At 38.2% G+C, this 18,091-nt stretch overlaps 1 protein-coding gene across 5 annotated transcripts in view; it reads left to right on the top strand.

Annotated features, from left to right (window-relative positions):
* Positions 1-2,603: 2,603 nt before the first annotated feature.
* Positions 2,604-18,091, top strand: part of FHIT (fragile histidine triad diadenosine triphosphatase) — a 1,113,572-nt gene continuing 1,098,084 nt past the window's right edge. For all 5 annotated transcript variants that reach the window (XR_011145481.1, XR_011145480.1, XM_068982552.1 and 2 more), the window contains exon 1: positions 2,604-2,698. The gene's annotated coding sequence lies outside the window, so the exon portion shown is untranslated. The remainder of the gene's footprint in view (positions 2,699-18,091) is intronic.

The following is an 18,091-nucleotide window of genomic DNA, read 5'->3' on the forward strand; positions in this document are numbered from 1 at the left end:
AAAGGAGCATCTGTTTATGTTTAGTCAGATTTACTTCCAGTTTGTGTGTTTGTTTCTTTTCAGAGCAATCATTGATGAAACCAAATTCCCTGTTAAGTACCACATCTGGCATTCCTTCCACTCTTTACTCTCTCAGCTGTCTACCAAAAGTTCCCGACCACAAATTTAGGATGTTTTTAACTAGTATATTGTTTATATTTTTTATGCACACACACATATATACCAACAACCAATATACACTATTTTGTTTGAATATTTAATGTTTAAATCTTTCCTTGTTGCTTTTTTAACATCACAGTATTTACAAAACTAAGCTGCATTGATGCCATAAAAATCAATTGATCAATTTTAACAGCTCCATAATATTCCATCCCATACATATAGTGCATTTTATTGACCTATTCCATTTCCAGTGCAACTTTTAGATCATTTCCAAAGTTTGCTGTACAAAAACAAAAACACTTCGGTATTATTTTAGTATGTGTCTTCTTGTGTCCCTGTTGCTTGAGTCCAGTATACCCTGCAGGAAGAATCAGTATACCATAGGATATTGTAGTATTACTTTTGATAAATATAATGAAATTGCTCACCAGAAAGATATACCAATTCATGATTTGGCCAGAGGTAAACTAGAGTATTATGCTAATTTTTCCCTACATCTTACAACGCTGACTTTTGTCTACCTTTTCCATGTTTACTATTCTAACAAAATAAAAATGGAATTCCGTTAATATAATATGCATTTTACTCTAGTGATTCTGAGCTTTTTTTTAATGTTCATTGTTCATTGAGATTTCTCCTTTGAACAACCATTTTTTCCTATATGTCTGTTCGTCTTTTTTCTTGAATTTAGTAGTTCCCTATATGTTTTGGTTACTTATTCTCTGTCTGTTTCATGTTCTTTGTTTTTCAGTTGCTAAGTCGTGTGCGGACTCTTTGCGACCCTATGAACTGCAGCACGCCAGGATTCCCTGTCCTTCACTGTCTCCCAGAATTTGCTCAAACTCATGTCCATTGAGTCAGTGATACCATCCAAGCACCTAATCCTCTGTGGCCCTCTTCTCCTCCTGCCCTCAATCTTTCCCAGGTTCAGGGTCTTTTCCAGTGAGTTGACTCTTTGCATCAGCTGGCCAAATATTGGATCTTTAACTTCAGCATCAGTCCTTCCAATGAATATTCAGAGTTGATTTCCTTTAGGGTTAACTGATTTGATTTCCTTGCTGTCCAAGGGACTTTCAGGAGTCTTCTCTAGCATCACATTATGAAAGCACCAGTTCTTGGCACTCACTCTTCTTTATGGTCCCACTCTCAAATCTGTACACAACTACTAGAAAAACTATAGCTTTGACTATACAGACCTTTGTCAGCAAAATGATGTCTCTGCTTTTTAATACTCTGTCTAGGTTGGTCTTAACTTTTCTTCCAAGGAGCAAGCATCTTTTAATTTCATTGCTGTAGTCGCTGTCCACAGTGATTTTGGAGCCCAGGAAAATAAAGTCTGTCACAGTTTCCACTTTTTCCCATCTATTTGCCATGAAGTGATGGGACTGGATGCCACGATCTTTGTTATTTGAATGCTGAATTTTAAGCTGGCCTTTTCACTCTTCTCTTTCACCTTCATCAAGAGGCTCTTTAGTTCCTCTTCACTTTCTGCCATTAAAATGGTATCATCTGCATATCTGAGGTTGTTGATATTTCTCCTGGCAGTCTTGATTCCAGCTTGTGCTTCATCCAGCCCAGTGTTTCTCATGATGTACTCTGCATATAAGTTAAATAAGCAGGGTGACAATATACAGCCTTCATATACTCCTTTTCCAATTTTGAACCAGTCCATTGTTCCGTGTTCCAAGAACAGTTCTAAGTGTTGCTTCTTGACCTGCATACAGGTCCCTAACATGTGCCAGGAAATTGTGCTTGGTGTTTTATCCAAATTAAAAAAAAAATATTCTCTTTATAAATATACCCTTCATATATATATTATTATGCCCATTTGACAGAAGTGAAAAGTGAGGCTCAATGGAGTTCAGCAGCTATATAAGACACAGAGATAGTGAAATGCATTACTAGAATTCAAACTCAGGCTAGAAGGACCACAAACCCTTGTTCCTTCTGTTGTCAGATTCCTTCTGATTCTCATGGACACTAGGGTTTCAAAAGAAAGTAGGTAAACTGACCCGCAAAGTACCCTTCAGACTGGCCAGATGATTTGGCATAGACCACCACAAAACCCGAGAGGTACTCTTGCTCACAGGTTGGCAGGTTGGCTTCATCTTCCTGCAAAATGGAAAACCCCAGTGGCAGTACTGGCTGACTATGAAGAGGGTCAAATAACAATGCAGCTAGAACAGCCCAGGACTGACTAGACGTGGAAGATGGAAGTTCAGAGCACCATTCTGCCTCTTCCTTTATGTGATCTTGTAGGGGTCAGTGCAGACCAATGACAATACTTAGACATTACATGTGTGCCCGTATTCTACCCTTTCAACAGTACCAGTGCAGTCCTGTTTGCTCAGTATTCATGCTGAATGTCCCTAATGAAGCTGTACCTATAAGTCATCTGGATCACTGCAGAAATTATCATCTGAATTTCTCTTTTCTGATGTAGGTATTCCAGGACTGCCAACCTGTCGACAGCCTCTGCAGAAACTCTGCGCACCCTTCTGTTGAGCACTCTGAGGAGGTAACAGTCTTCAGACAGGTAGTGTTTACTTAATTTCAGATTTTTTTTCATAGAATTAGGCATACCTGACTTGCTATGGACATCTGTATCATAGCAGTAAGATTCCTATGTACACACAAAATAGAACTCTTAAAATGGTAGAATTTCAGGGCTCGGTTTCCTTAGAGAATTTACCCTCTCCTGACTTCTATTTGTAGCTGCCATTTAAAACTCAGGGTATAAATATTATGTCAGTTAAATAAGGAGTGATGACTTTACTTTTTAAAGAAAGCATTACCTTCCCTTTTATGAAATGTAGTATAACTGTTACCTGATTGACATCTATTATATTATTCTCCCCCCACCAGACAGTTACACATATTTAATAATTTTTATGTGTAAAAAGTAAGGTCAAACAGTTACATAGTCGAGTTGTTAGGCTTTGCATGGTTTTGAGAATGATCCTGGAGATGAGATGACATTAGTAGGGCAGGAGGTCACATCTGACATGAAATGTACCTCCTAAAATGGCAAGGGATTGTTCTTGGTCAGAGGAAGTTCTAGTGGCATTTGCTGGGACAGTGAAGAATATATCTTATAAAAAAGACTTGAGGATAGGACAAAGTAATTACTCATCTTTGTATGTATTTGAATGACTTTACTGGATACATTTAATATGCATTTTTAAAAATAGCAATAAAGGACTGGAAATATGTGAATATGGGCAATACTTCCCCGGCGTGATATCAGTGGACAGTGTTCATTTAAACCCTTCCTGGAACTCATATGTATATACCCCTCTCCTCTTCTCTCACTCCTTCTCATCTTTATTCCACTCACAGTATCTCCCCATTCCAAAGTCTCAGCTAACAATTTAGCATGTGTAATAAATATAAATATTGAACAGCCCCATGTGTCAGAACACAAACATTTATTATGCTTTCAGCCACGACCCAGTCTCCTGTTTCCATTTTACATTGTCTGCCTTCTATTCTCTTGTATTCCACAGTTGTTTAAAACTCATAGATTTATGCAAAGTTTACAGAATCGGGCAAGACTGTCCCTCGAATGTGTAGGGCTGTGACACATTGCTGTGTTTTCTAGAAATATTCACCAAATGCAGATTATGGAGGGATGAGTCAGGCATCTTCACTTCTTGATGGCCCTGACTTCTTTCTGGTGAATCACCTTCCTGTCTAGAGGGTTTTTCTGGAAGATGTAGAAGGCTTAAAGATGGTAAATGAAATGAGCTGAAATGGAACCCTGGTGTGAGTTTTGCACAGAATTGTTTGATCCTTGTGTTATGGTTCTGGTTAGTGTTTTTGAGCCCTGAAGCAAAGCTCTTTTAAACATGAAAGCTGTCAATATGAAATATATAGCTCTAAAAGAGGAGTATTTTAATATTATTAGCAGAAGGAGGAATTGCAGGCTATAACTTTGACTTTTAGCATCTCCACCTATTTCTCTTTGCTTGGAAAGACTTCCCTTTTCTCTCTTCATAGTAAAAGGCACATGCTTCATGATTCTGAAGACCTATACTTCACTGTTTCTTTTCTTTAAAGAGACTGACAGGTTTCTGCCATTTGCTGTGTGATCTCGGTTAACTCATTTAACCTCTCTGAACTCTGGTATCTTCCTCCACAATATGGGGCTAATTATAGGAACTACCTCACAGAATGCTTATGAAGGATTAAATGGCAATTATTGTAAAGTGATAAGCAAGATACTTGGCATACAGAAGCTCTTAAGAGATGGTAACGACTAATATCAGAAGGAAATGTGCACTTACTGATTCTGTATCACTGTTTAAGGATATTATTTTAATATTCTGTTTCTCATAGGATATTACCCATTGCAGTTTTCAATGAGGCAAGATATAGAGATATCTGAGATCAAAAAACTAAGGTAAAATAAATAACGTGGCAAAGTACCATGTAGATTATCTCCGGTAGTCATGAACCCGTATAAGCCTCATTGCTTTGAGATTAAATGCTGCCAGTGTTACAGCCAGATCTGATTGATGTTTTATCATTTTATCATTTAACTTTACGCTGTACTTTCATTCCACATCTTCTCATGTACTTGGCAGGATGATCAAGGAAGCTCTGACTTATGTTTCTACCTAAAACCAAAACCAAATATCACTAGGTGAGGTAATGAATGAAGGTTAAATATTTTGAGAAGAGGAACTGGGAGATGCAAAAGAGTATTTCCTAAATGTTTTTCACTTGTTTCCGCTTCTAGTATAGCTACGTATGTGCTGTTGAACCTGGTATGTTCACATATAGAAACTGTAAAGTATGGGGGAAAAATTACCTGACAACCCTAGAGAGTGAAAATAAGTAGGGACTGAAAGGGACTTCAGATTCAAAACTTAGAAGCAGGCTCAGTGCAGAGTGATTTCCCCATTTTATGGCTTTTTCGACTGAGGGTATGCATGGTGAGGTTAATGTCACTTCGGGTGACTAACTCCAGTAGAAAAACCACAGTCTTTTTGGTTTGAAGACCCTAGGAACAAGGTTCAGTGCAACAACAGCCCCTGCAAAATGAAGCTAGAATACTGTTTTTAAATTGGTAACTTTATTTATTTGTTTTTGGCTGTGCTGGGTCTTTGTTGTTGCAGACTTTCTCAGTTGCAGCAAGCGGGGGCCACTCTTTGTTGCAGTGTAGGAGCTTCCCATCGAGGTGGCTGCTCTTGTTGTAGAGCACAGGCTCTAGGACACATGAGCTTCAGTAGCTTCAACACATGAGCCCAGCATTTCAGCTCCCAGGCTCTAGAGCACGCTCAGTAGTTGAGGGTTATGTGCTTAGTTCCTCTGTGGCATATGGGATCTTCCTGAACCAGAGATCAAACCTGTGTCTCCTGTATTGGCAGGTGGATTCTTTCCCACTGAGCCACCAGGGAAGCCCTTAAGCTAGAATTCTGGAAAGCAGAAAGGCGGATGGGGAAGCTCCCGATTCAGTGTATACATACAACCCAAAGTTCTGACTGACTCCTGAATCATGGATGTGTGGAGCAGATACAAGCTGGCACCGCTGAAGATGAAAGAACTGAACTGAAGTTTGAGCTGCCACCCAAGAGATAGTTTTCACCTTGTGTATAATCAAGTTAATTGCTTGCTAAAACAAATAAATCAGTACTCTTCACAGAATTCTAACAGATTTTAGAGTCTTTGCTTCAAAATATTTGCATCATACATTCACATAATACAATCCCAAATTACATAAGATATGAAGAACCAAGAAAATGTGACCCCTTCTGAAGAGAAAAGTCTAATTCCAAGATGACCCAAAGGTGGGAATTAGCAAAGATTTTAAAACAGCTTTTATAACCGTACTCAAGGAGGCTAGAAAGATACACTCACAATGAGTAAAAAAATGTAGTAAATGGAAACTACAAAAAAGAAACAAATTGCGATTCCAGAACTGAAAATATAATATTTGAAATAAAAATTCACTGAGTTTACATCCATTGGAAATAATAGAAGGTGTCAGTGAACCTAAAGATAGAGCAGAAGCAAATTTCATTCTTAAGAACAGAAAAAAAAGTTTTTTAATTTTTTAATTGTTGGCCATACTCCACTGTATGTGGGAACTTAGTTCCCTGACTAGGGATTGAACCCACATCCCGTGCACTGGAAGGTGGAGTTTTAACCACTGGACCATTGGGTAAGTCCAAGAAGAAAGATTTAAAAAACTAAACAATAACAAATAGAGCCTCAGAGATCTATGTAACATAAGTAAAAATGTCTAATGTATATGTAATTGGAGTCTCAGAAGAAGACAAGAAAGAGAATGACAGGGAAAGGAAAATATTTGAAGAAATAATGGCCAAATTTTTTTTAAATTTGATGAAATGCATACATTTACAGATCCAGAAACTCAGGGAACTTCAAACAGGATTAATTTGAAGAAAACTGTACCTATGCACATCATATTCTAACTGTTGGACACCAACAGTAAAGAGAAAATTTTGATAGTAGTCAGAGAAAATGACAGGTTACCTTCCAGGACACTGTATTTTAAATCAGCACTGCCTTCTTATCAGTAACTATAGAGTCTAGGAAAAGTAAAGTGATATTTTTAAAGTACAGAGAAGGAAAAAGAAAAATCCTGTTAACCCAGAAATCTATGTATAGTGAAAATATCCTTTGAGAATGAAGGCAAATTAAAGACATTTTCAGATAAAAGTAAGCTAAGAGAATTCATTGCCAGCAGATCTACAACACAAGAAATGCTAAAGGAAGTTATTCAAGCTGAAGTGAGATAACACCAGATGGGATCTTAAATCTTCAAGAATGAATCAAGAATGTCAGAAGTTGTAAATATGAAAGAGTATTTTCATCTCAGTATCTTTAAAATACACAGAAAATTTAAAACCCAAATCATAACACTGCCTTGTGATACTTATAATGTGCTATGTGTAGATATCATTTGTAAGACAATTATAGCATAAATAATGAGGGGGGTGCATAGCAAATGGACTTATATAATGGTATAGTTTTCAAATTTATATGGGGAGGTAATGAAATGAACTCTCAAGTAGACTGTAAAAGGTCAAAAATGTATATTTTAATGCTTAGAACAATAACTGAAAATACAATAGATAAAGTAGAATCCTAAGCACTTTAAAAATGATCCCAAAAGAATGCAGGAAAGATTGAACAGAGAACAAAAAGCAGAAGAGGCAAAAGGAAACCAAGCAATGAAATTGTAGCTCTAAGTGCAACCATATCATGTTAATCATATTTATTTATATTGAATGATGTTATTGTTCCATTGCTCAGTTGTGTCAGACTCTTTGTGACACCATTGACTGCAGCATGCCAGGCTTCATATTAAATGTTAATGTCGTGGACTGGCTTTTGGAACTCAAATAAAGACCCTTTCATGTTGGGTGAAACTCTTCTTGGTAGATTGGACCTAGGCTGGTCTTTGGAGAGAGATGAAGCCATGAGCCTTTGATGTGGGAACACTGACTCCAAGACCCTAGACAAGGAGAACCTACCCTAGGGAATATCAAATAGTGAGAACTCACACAGAGGAAACCACTTGAATACAAGACCTGGCGTCACCCAACCACAAGCAGCACCATGTGCATGACAACCTCATTTAAGCAACAAACAAAACAAAAATATAAACCCAATCATCAGCAGACAGGATTACCACCTCACTCAGCCTTGCCCATCAGAGGAAAAACAAACAAAGAAAAACACAACACAAATCTCACCCTATAGGAAGCTTACACAAACCACTGGACCAACCTTCAGTTCAGTTCAGTTCAGTTCAGTTGCTCAGTCGTGTCCAACTCTTTGCGACCCCATGAATCGCAGCACGCCAGGCCTCCCTGTCCATCACCAACTCCCAGAGTTCACTCAGACTCATGTCCATCGAGTCAGTGATGCCATCTAGCCATCTCATCCTCTGTCATCCCCTTCTCCTCCTGCCCCCAATCCCTCCCAGCATCAGAGTCTTTTCCAATAAGTCAACACTTCGCATGAGGTGGCCAAAGTACTGGACTTTCAGCTTTAGCATCATTGGAGGGCAGAAACGAAAAGGAAGAAAGAATTCAACCTTGAAGCCTGGGAAAAGGAGACCTCAAACACAGTAAGTTAAAAAAAATAATGAAAAGGCAGATAAATACTACATAAATGAAGGAACAAACTAGAAACATAGAAGTCCAAATAAATGAAGAGGAGATAGGCAAACTACCTGAAAAAGAATTCAGAATAATGATAGTAAAGATGATCAAAATTCTTGAAAACAAAATGGAGAAAATGCAATAATCAATTAACAAAGACCTAGAAGAATTGAAGAATAAACATACAGAATCAAACAACACAATTACTGAAATTAAAAATACTTTATAAGGAATCAATAGCAGAATACTGAAGGAGAAGAATAAATCAGTGAGCTGAAAGATAAAATGGTGAAAATAACTTCTGAAGAGCAGAATAAAGTAAAAAGAATGAAAAGAACTGAGGACAGTCTCGGAGACCTCTGGGACAATATCAAATGCACCAACATTCGAATTATCTAGGTCCCAGAAGAAGAAGAGAACAAGAAAGGTATGAGAAAATTTTTGAAGAAATCATAGTTGAAAATTTCCCCAACATGGAAAAGGAAATAATCACTCAAGTCCAAGAGTCACAAAGAGTCCCATGCAGGATAAACCCAAGGAGAAACATGCCAAGACACATACTAATCAAACAAACAAAGACTAAATACAAAGAAAGAATATTAAAAGCAGCAAGGGAGAAACAACGAGTAAAACACAAGGGAAACCCCATATGCTTAACAGCTCATATTTCAGCAGAAACTCTGCAGGCCAGAAGGGAAGAGCAGGATATATTTAAAGTACTGAAAGGGAAAAATCTACAACCAAGATTACTGCACCCAGCAAGGATCTCATTCAAAATTGATGGAGAAATAAAAAGCTTTTCAGACAAGCAAAAGTTAAGAGAATTCAGTATCTCCAAAGCAGCTTTACAACACATGGTAAAGGTACTTATATAGTCAGGAAATACTTGAGAAGAAAAAGGATCCACAATTAAGAGAATGGTAATAGGAACATATATGTCAATAATTACTTTAAATGAAAATGGATTAAATGCTCCAACCAAAAGACACAGACTGGCTGAATGGATACAAAAATAAGACCCATATATATGCTGTCTGCAAGAAACCCACTTCAGACCTAAAGACACATGTAGACTGAAAGTGAGAGGATGGAAACATATATTCCATGCAAATGGGAAGCAAAAGAAAGCTGGAGTAGCAATCCTCACATCAGACAAAATAGACCTTAAAATAAAGAAGATTACAAGAGATAATGAAGGACACTACATAATGATCAAGGGATCAATCCAAGAGGAAGACGAAACAATTGTAAATATCTATGCACCCAACATAGGAGCACCTCAATACATAAGACAAACGATAACAGACGTAAAAGGAGAAACCGACCGTAACACAATGATAGTAGGAGACTTTAACACCCCACTCACACCAATGGACAGATCATCAAAACAGAAAATTGATAAGGAAACACAAGTCTTAAATGATACATTAGATGAGATGGATCTCATTGATATCATGAGGATATTCCATCCAAATGCAGAAGAATACACCTTCTTCTCAAGTGCACATGGAACATTCTCCAGGATAGACCACATCTTGGGTCACAAATCAAATCTCAGTAAATTTAATAAAATTGAAATCATATCAAGCATTTTCTCTGACCACAATTCTATGAGACTAGATTTCAATTATAGGGGGAGAAAAAAACAACTGTAAGTAACACAAACACATGGAGATTAAACAACACATTTCCAAATAACCAACAGGTTACTGAAGAAATCAAAAGGGAAATAAAAAAATTTCTAGAAACAAATGACAATGAAAACATGACAACTCAAAACTTATGGGATTCAGCAAAAACAGTTCTAAGAGGGAAGTTTATAGCCATACAGTCCCACCTCAAGAAAGAAGAAAATCATCCACTAGACAACCTAACTTTATACCTAAAACAATTGGGAAAAGAAGAAGAAAAAAACCCCCCCAGATTAGTAAAAGGAAAGAAATCATAAAGATCCCAGCAGAAATAAATGAAAAAGAAATGAAAGAAACAGTAGTAAAGATTAATAAAACTAAAAGCTGGTTCTTTGAAAAGACAAAGTTGACAAGTCTTTAGCCAAACTCATCAATAAAAAAGTGAGAAGAACCAAATCAACAAAATTAGAAAAGATAAAGGAGAGGTTACAACAGACAATGCAGAAATACAAAGCATTATGAGATAATGAGCAACCAGATGGCAATAAAATGGATAACCTGGAAGAAATGGACAGATTCTTAGAAAAGTTCAATCTTCCAAGACTGAACTAAGAAGAAATAGAAATTATGAACAACCCAGTTACAAGCACTGAAATTGAAGCTTTGATCAAAAGTCTCTCAAAAAACAAAAGCCCGGGACCAGATGGCTTCACAGGAGAATTCTATCAAACATTTCGAAAAGAGCCAATGCCTATCCTTCTAAAACTCTTTCAAAAAATTGCAGAGGAAGGCACACTTCCAAACTCATTCTACAAGGCCACCATCACCCTGATACCAAAACCAGACAAAGACAACACACAAAAAAGAAACTACAAGCCAACATCACTGATGAATATAGATGCAAAAGTCCACAACCAAATTTTAGCAAACAGAATTCAGCAACACATCAAAAAGCTCATACACCATGATCAAGTTGGGTTTATTCCAGGAATGCAAGGATTCTTCAATATACACAAATCAATCAATGTGATATACCATATTAACAAATTGAAAGATAAAAACTGTATGATAATCTAAATAGATACAGAAAAAGCCTGTGACAAAATTCAGCACCTGTTTATGATTAAAACTTAAAAAAAAAATGGGCACCTAAGGAACCTACCTCAACATAGTAAAGGCCATACATGATAAGCCTACAGCAAACATTATACTCAATGGTGAAAAACTGAAAGCATTCCTCCTAGGATCAGGAGCAAGACAAGGGTGTCTACTTTCACCACTGTTATTCAGCATAGTTCTGAAAGTCCTCAGTTCAGTTCAGTCGCTCAGTCGTGTCCGACTCTTTGCGACCACATGAATCACAGCATGCCAGGCTTCCCTGTCCATCACCAACTCCCGGACTTCACTCAGACTCACATCCATTGAGTCAGTGATGCCATCCAGCCTAGCTACAGCAATCAGAGAAGACAAAAAAGTAAATAAATAAAAGGAATCCAGACTAGAAAAGAAGAAGTAAAGCTCTCACTGTTTGCAGATGACATGATACTGTAAATAGAAAACCCTAGAGATAGTATCAGAAAATTACTAGAGCTAATCAGTGAAGTTAGCAAAGTTGCAGGATACAGAATCAATACCCCAAAATCACTTGCATTTCTATATACTAACAATGAAAGATCAGAAAGAGAAATTAAGGAATCAACCCCATTCACCATTGCAAGAAAAAGAATTAAATACCTAAGAATAAACTTACCTAAGGAGACAAAAGAACTTTACACAGAAAATTGTAAGACACTAATGAAAGAAATCAAAGATGACATACACAGATGGAGAGGTATTCCACGTTCCTGGGTAGGAAGAATCAATACTGTGAAAATGACTATACTACCAAACGCAGTCCACAGATTCAATGTGACCCCTATCAAATTACCAATAGCATTTTTTATAGAACTAGAGCAAAAAATTTCACAATTCATATAGAAACACAAAAGACCTGGAATAGCCAAAGCAGTCTTGAGAAAGACGGATAGAGCTGGAGGAATCAACCTTCCTGACTTCAGATTGTAAAACAAAGCTACAGTCATCAAAACAGTATGGTACTGGCACGAAAACAGAAATATAGACCAATGGAACAAGATAGAAAGCCCAGAAATAAACCCATGCACCTATGGGTACCTTATTTTTGACAAAGGAGGCAAGAATATACAATGGGGCAAAGACAGACTCTTCAATAAATGGTGCTGGGTAAACTGGATAGCTACATGTGAAAGAATGAAATTAGAACACTTCCCAACACCAAACACAAAGATAAACTCAAAATGGATTAAAGACCTAAATGTAAGACCAAAAACTATAAAACTCTTGGAGGAAAACATAGGCAGAATACTCGATGACATAAATCAAAACAAGATTCTCTATGACCCACCTCCTAGAGTAGTGGAAATAAAAAGAAAAATATACAAGTGGCACCTGATTAAACTTAACAGCTTTTGTACAGCAAAGGAAACTATAAGCAAGGTGAAAAGACATCCTGCAAATGAGAGAAAATAATGGTGAATGAAATAACTGAGAAAGGATTAACTTCCAAAATATACAAGCAGCTCATACAACTCAATACCAGAAAAACAAACAACCCAATAAAAAAGTGGGAAAAAGACCTAAACAGACATTTCTCCAAAGAAGGCATATAGATGGCTAACAAACACATGAAAATATGCTCAACATTGCTCATTATTAGAGAAATGCAAATCAAAACTACGAGATATCACCTCATACCCGTCAGAATGGCCATCATCAAAAAATCTAGAAACAATAAATGCTGGAGAGGGTGTGGAGAAACGGGAACACTCTTGCACTGTTGGTGGGAATGTAAATTGATACAGCCACTATGGAAGATGGTATGGAGATTCCTTAAAAACTAGGAAGAAAACCATCATATGACCCCGCAATCCCACTCCTAGGCATATACCCTGAGGAAACCGAAATTGAAAGAGACACATGTATCCCATTGCTCACTGTAGCACTATTTACAATAGCTAGAACATGGAAGAAACCTAGATGTCCATTGACAGATGACTGGATAAAAAAGTTGTGGTACATATACACAATGGAATATTACTCAGCCATCAAAAGGGATGCATTTCGGTCAGTTCTGATGAGGTGGACGAACCTAGAACCTATTATACAGAGTGAAGTGAGTCAGAAAGAGAAAGATAAATATAGTATTCTAATGCATATATATGGAATCCAAAAAAAAGGTATTGAAGAATTTATTTTCAGGGCAGCAGTGGAGAAACAGACATAGAGAATAGACTTATGGACATGGGGATAGGGAGGAGAGGGTCAGATGTATGGAAAGAGTAACATGGAATCTTACATTACCATATGTAAAATAGATAGCCAATGGGAATTTGATGTGTGGCTCAGGAAGCTCAAATAGAGGCTCTGTATTAATCTGAGGAGTGGGATGGGGTGGGAGATGGGAGGGAGAGTCAAAAGGGAGGGGATATATGTGTACCTATGGCTGATTCAAGCCAGGCTTCAGCAATACGTGAACCATGAACTTCCTGATGTTTAAGCTGGTTTTAGAAAAGGCAGAGGAACCAGAGATCAAATTGCCAACATCTGCTGTATCATGGAAAAAGCAAGAGAGTTCCAGAAAAACATCTATTTCTGCTTTCTTGACTATGCCAAAGCCTTTGACTGTGTGGATCACAATAAACTGTGGAAAATTCTGAGAGATGGGAATACAAGACCACCTGACCTACTTCTTGAGAAATCTGTATGCAGGTCAGGAAGCAACAGTTAGAACTGGACATGGAACAACAGACTGGTTCCAAATAGGAAAAGGAGTATGTCAAGGCTGTATATTGTCACCCTGCTTATTTAACTTATATGCAGCAGTGGCACCCCACTCCAGTACTGTTGCCTGGAAAATCCCATGGACGGAGGAGCCTGGTAGGCTGCAGTCCATGGGGTCGCTAAGAGTCGGGCACGACTGAGCGACTTCACTTTCACTTTTCACTTTCATGCATTGGAGAAGGAAATGGCAAGCCTCTCCAGTGTTCTTGCCTGGAGAATCCCAGGGACGGGGGAGCCTGGTGGGCTGCCGTCTGTGGGGTCACACAGAGTCGGACACGACTGAAGTGACTTAGCAGCAGCAGCAGCAGAGTACATCATGAGAAATGCTGGACTGGAAGAAACACAAGCTGGAATCAAGAGTGCCAGGAGAAATATCAATAACCTCAGATATGCAGATGACACCACCCTTATGGCAGAAAGTGAAGAGGAACTAAAAGGCCTCTTGATGAAAGTGAAAGAGGAGAGTGAAAAAGTTGGCTTAAAGCTCAACATTCAGAAAACGAAGATCATGGCATCTGGTCCCATCACTTCATGGGAAATAGATGGGGAAACAGTGGAAACAGTGTCAGACTTTATTTTTTGGGGCTCCAAAATCACTGCAGATGGTGACTGCAGCCATGAAATTAAAAGATGCTTACTCCTTGGAAGAAAAGTTATGACCACCCTAGATAGCATACTCAAAAGCAGAGACATTACTTTGCTGACTAAGGTCCGTCTAGTCAAGGCTATGGTTTTTCCAGTAGTCATGTATGGATGTGAGAGTTGGACTGTGAAGAAGGCTGAGCGCCGAAGAATTGATGGTTTTGAACTGTGGTGTTGGAGAAGACTCTTGAGAGTCCCTTGGACTGCAAGGAGATCCAAGCAGTCCATTCTGAAGGAGATCAGCCCTGGGATTTCTTTGGAAGGAATGATGCTAAAGCTGAAACTCCAGTACTTTGGCCACCTCATGCGAAGAGTGGACTTATTGGAAAAGACTCTGATGCTGGGAGGGATTGAGGGCAGGAGGAGAAGGGGACAACTGAGGATGAGATGGCTGGATGGCATCACTGACTCGATGGACGTGAGTCTGAATGAACTCCAGGAGTTGGTGATGGACAGGGAGGCCTGGCGTGGTGCAATTCATGGGGTCGCAAAGAGTTGGACATGACTGAGCGACTGAACTGAACTGAACTGATGGCTGATTCATGTTGAGGTTTGACAAGAAACAACAAAATTCTGTAAAGCAATTATCCTTCAATAAAAAAATAAATTAAAGAAAAAATGATAATGGACTAAATAATTAAAAATCAGAGTTTATCAGGATGGATTAAAAAACAAGAACAACTATTTTTTGTTGAGATAAATTTTAAATACAAAGATACAGTTAAATTGAAAGTAAATTGATGGAAAAAAATACACCATAGTAAAAGCAGAAGAAGTCTATATTAGTATCAGAAAAATTAAACTTTAATGGAAAAAGTATTACCAGAGTTAAGATGTGTTTGATAATAATAAATAGGTCTTTACATTAAGATAACAATTATACATGAGTGTTTATACCTGATAAAGTTCCAGTGAGGTTACTTTGAGTATTTTTGAGTCTAGAATTTTTTGAGGATAATCCAGTTGTAAGTTACGAGACACAGGTTGCTCATCACTTTAGGGTAGCGACCATTTCATAAAATTGTGGCGTCAAAGCTCAACACAAGTGATAGCAAAAGCATAGCTGGAGAGTGTAGATATCTGTATGTTTATACATATATGAGAGGGTCCCTAGACTGGAATCAAGTGACACACATCCAAGTTATTACTAGCTCCATTATTAGCTAGCTAAGAAATAGCTACCTTATTTGTGATGGTGTATAGACAATTTAAAAGTAAGATTAATTATATATATATATATATATAATTATTGTATATTAATATAAAATCAGGAAAGATTTCCACCAGTGACTGTTGCTAAGAGGATTGTAAGTATACACTAAGCACACAAATGCACACCTGGGTTTTCTGGCAGGGAGAGCAAAGAGGGAAACACAGAAAATTTCAAATTCGTATGATCAGAAAAGTTAAAACATTTCAGAAATTTCTCATGTGATCTTAAAGATCCCTTCCTGTATTTGAGATTTTATAAAATTGGGTAATAATATCTACCTTTCATAATCTTGGTAGGAATGACTGAGACCACACTGGTATATAAGTATTATTTCACTGTTGTCTTTATATAACTCCAATAAACATGCATGGTAGAAATCTAAGGAATCTGACTGTAGTTAATCTAAAACTCCAGAGTCTGAACTTCTGTGGCTTATCTAGTTACTCTTTATGTGTGTCCCTATGTTGTCAATAACCATGAGAAGTATGTTACAGGCTTCTACCTACAAAGTAGGTGTTATAATTTAGTAAATTAGGAAACAGCCCCAGGGAAGTGATGTCACTTGACCAAGGCACTGTATAAATATTTTAAGTCAAAATTTGAACCCCTTTCTCTACATCACCAAAGCCTGTTTTATTTCTACTGCATTATACTGCTTCTAGGTCTTCCCATGTGGTGCTAGTGGTAAAGAACCTGTCTGCCAATGCAGGAGACACAGGAGATGCGGGTTTGATCCCTGGGTTGGGAACATCCCCTGGAGGAGGGTGTGCAACCCACTCCAGTATTCTTGCCTGTAGAATCCCATGGACAGAGGAGCCCAGCAGGCTATAGTTTGTAGGGTCACAAAGAGTTGGACATGATTGAATCGTGACAGCATGCACATACTGCTTCTAAAATATTGAATAAGTTTAACACTATCAGTATTATTTCCAAGAAATATTCCAATTTATAAAGCAGTCGTTGTGAAGAACTGGCACATAGTGCGTTAGAATTCATGTGATATGAAATCACCAATGGAGTCATGACTCAGAAGGCTCCACATACCCCTGCCAGCATCTAAATATCTATATTTTGCGTCTTAAAAAATAATTTCTTCAAGATTTGAGGACTTGGAGAGTGACAGAGAGTAAGGTCACCCTGGGACCGATAATGACAGCTTTGCCAAAACAGTTGGAATGTTTTTTTAACTGTAAAGCTTATTTAATGAAAAGAGACCCCCAAAACCTTTTTACTAATGTGTGGTGCTCTCTTGTCAATTTAAAATGAACCAACTATCAGCCTGCCAATTACCATGCACACAGTATATGCTCATTAAATCACGCACTGTGAGTTTCTTCAGGTTGGCAAACTGGTTAATTGAAAAAAAATGTGTAGTGTTGCTCTTACAGTAAAGAGGCAGGAATCAAAAAAATGGAGAGCTTACTCTTAATATTTCAGAGTTTGCTTTTAAGTGCAGCCAGAAATTGTTCTGTTTTACAGTTTTGATTAAAGGATTGTTCCTTCTGCATCTTTTTTGGTTTTGTTTATAATTCAAACACTGTAATTATAATGGAGTTGCTTTTATAATAGAGCTACTAAATCATTCTGCCAGCAGATGAAAACCCAAGTAAAGGGCTCAGTTTTTTGTGCTGCAGCTGTAAGGCCAACTTGGGTGTGTTGGGGCTGAAACAAACCGGGAATGGAAGATGGGTTTTAGCTTTGCTAAATCTCTGCTGTGGTGTTTTCATTTTAGGAGATTTAGGCCTTATCATCACCTCAGTGGGTGAGTTAATCCCTTTTGAGAGCTGACACCCTTAGGCTTTCATAGCCTATGATAATTAGGCTGTTTGATTTGTTTGTATGGTAGCTCTAAAAATACCAGTGCCCAAGCTCAACCCTGAATATTCATTGAAAAGACTGATGTTGAAACTGAAGTACCAATATTTCAGCCACCTGGTGTGAAGAGCTGATTCACTGGAAAAGACCCTGATACTGGGAAAGATTGAGGGCAAGAGGAGAAAATGGTGGCAGAGGATGAGATGGTTGGATGGCACACTGACTCAAAGGACGTGAGTTTGAGCAAATTCGGGGAGATAGTGAAGGACAGGGAAACCTGGTGCGGTGCAGTCCATGGGGTCTCAAAGAGTTGGACTCGACTTAGTGACTAAACAACAACAGGCTCCGCCCCAGATCAAATAAATCAGAATCCTTGTGGGGGAAGGGGTGGCTAACTGTTTTTAGAAGCTCCCCAAGCTTCCCTAGCGGCTCAGTTGGTAAAGAATCTGCCTGCAGTGCTGAAGACCCAGGTTCAATCCTGGGTCTGGAAGGTCCCTTAGAGAAGGCAATGGTAACCCACTCCAGTATTCTTGCCTGGAGAATTCTAAGAGGAGCTGGTGGGCTACAGTCCATGGGGTCACAGAGGCAGACATGACTGAGTGACTAACACACTTACAGGTTATTCTGATAGG

This window comes from Capricornis sumatraensis, chromosome 10 (assembly GCF_032405125.1).
Source record: "Capricornis sumatraensis isolate serow.1 chromosome 10, serow.2, whole genome shotgun sequence".
NCBI classification, from domain to species: Eukaryota; Metazoa; Chordata; class Mammalia; order Artiodactyla; family Bovidae; genus Capricornis; species Capricornis sumatraensis.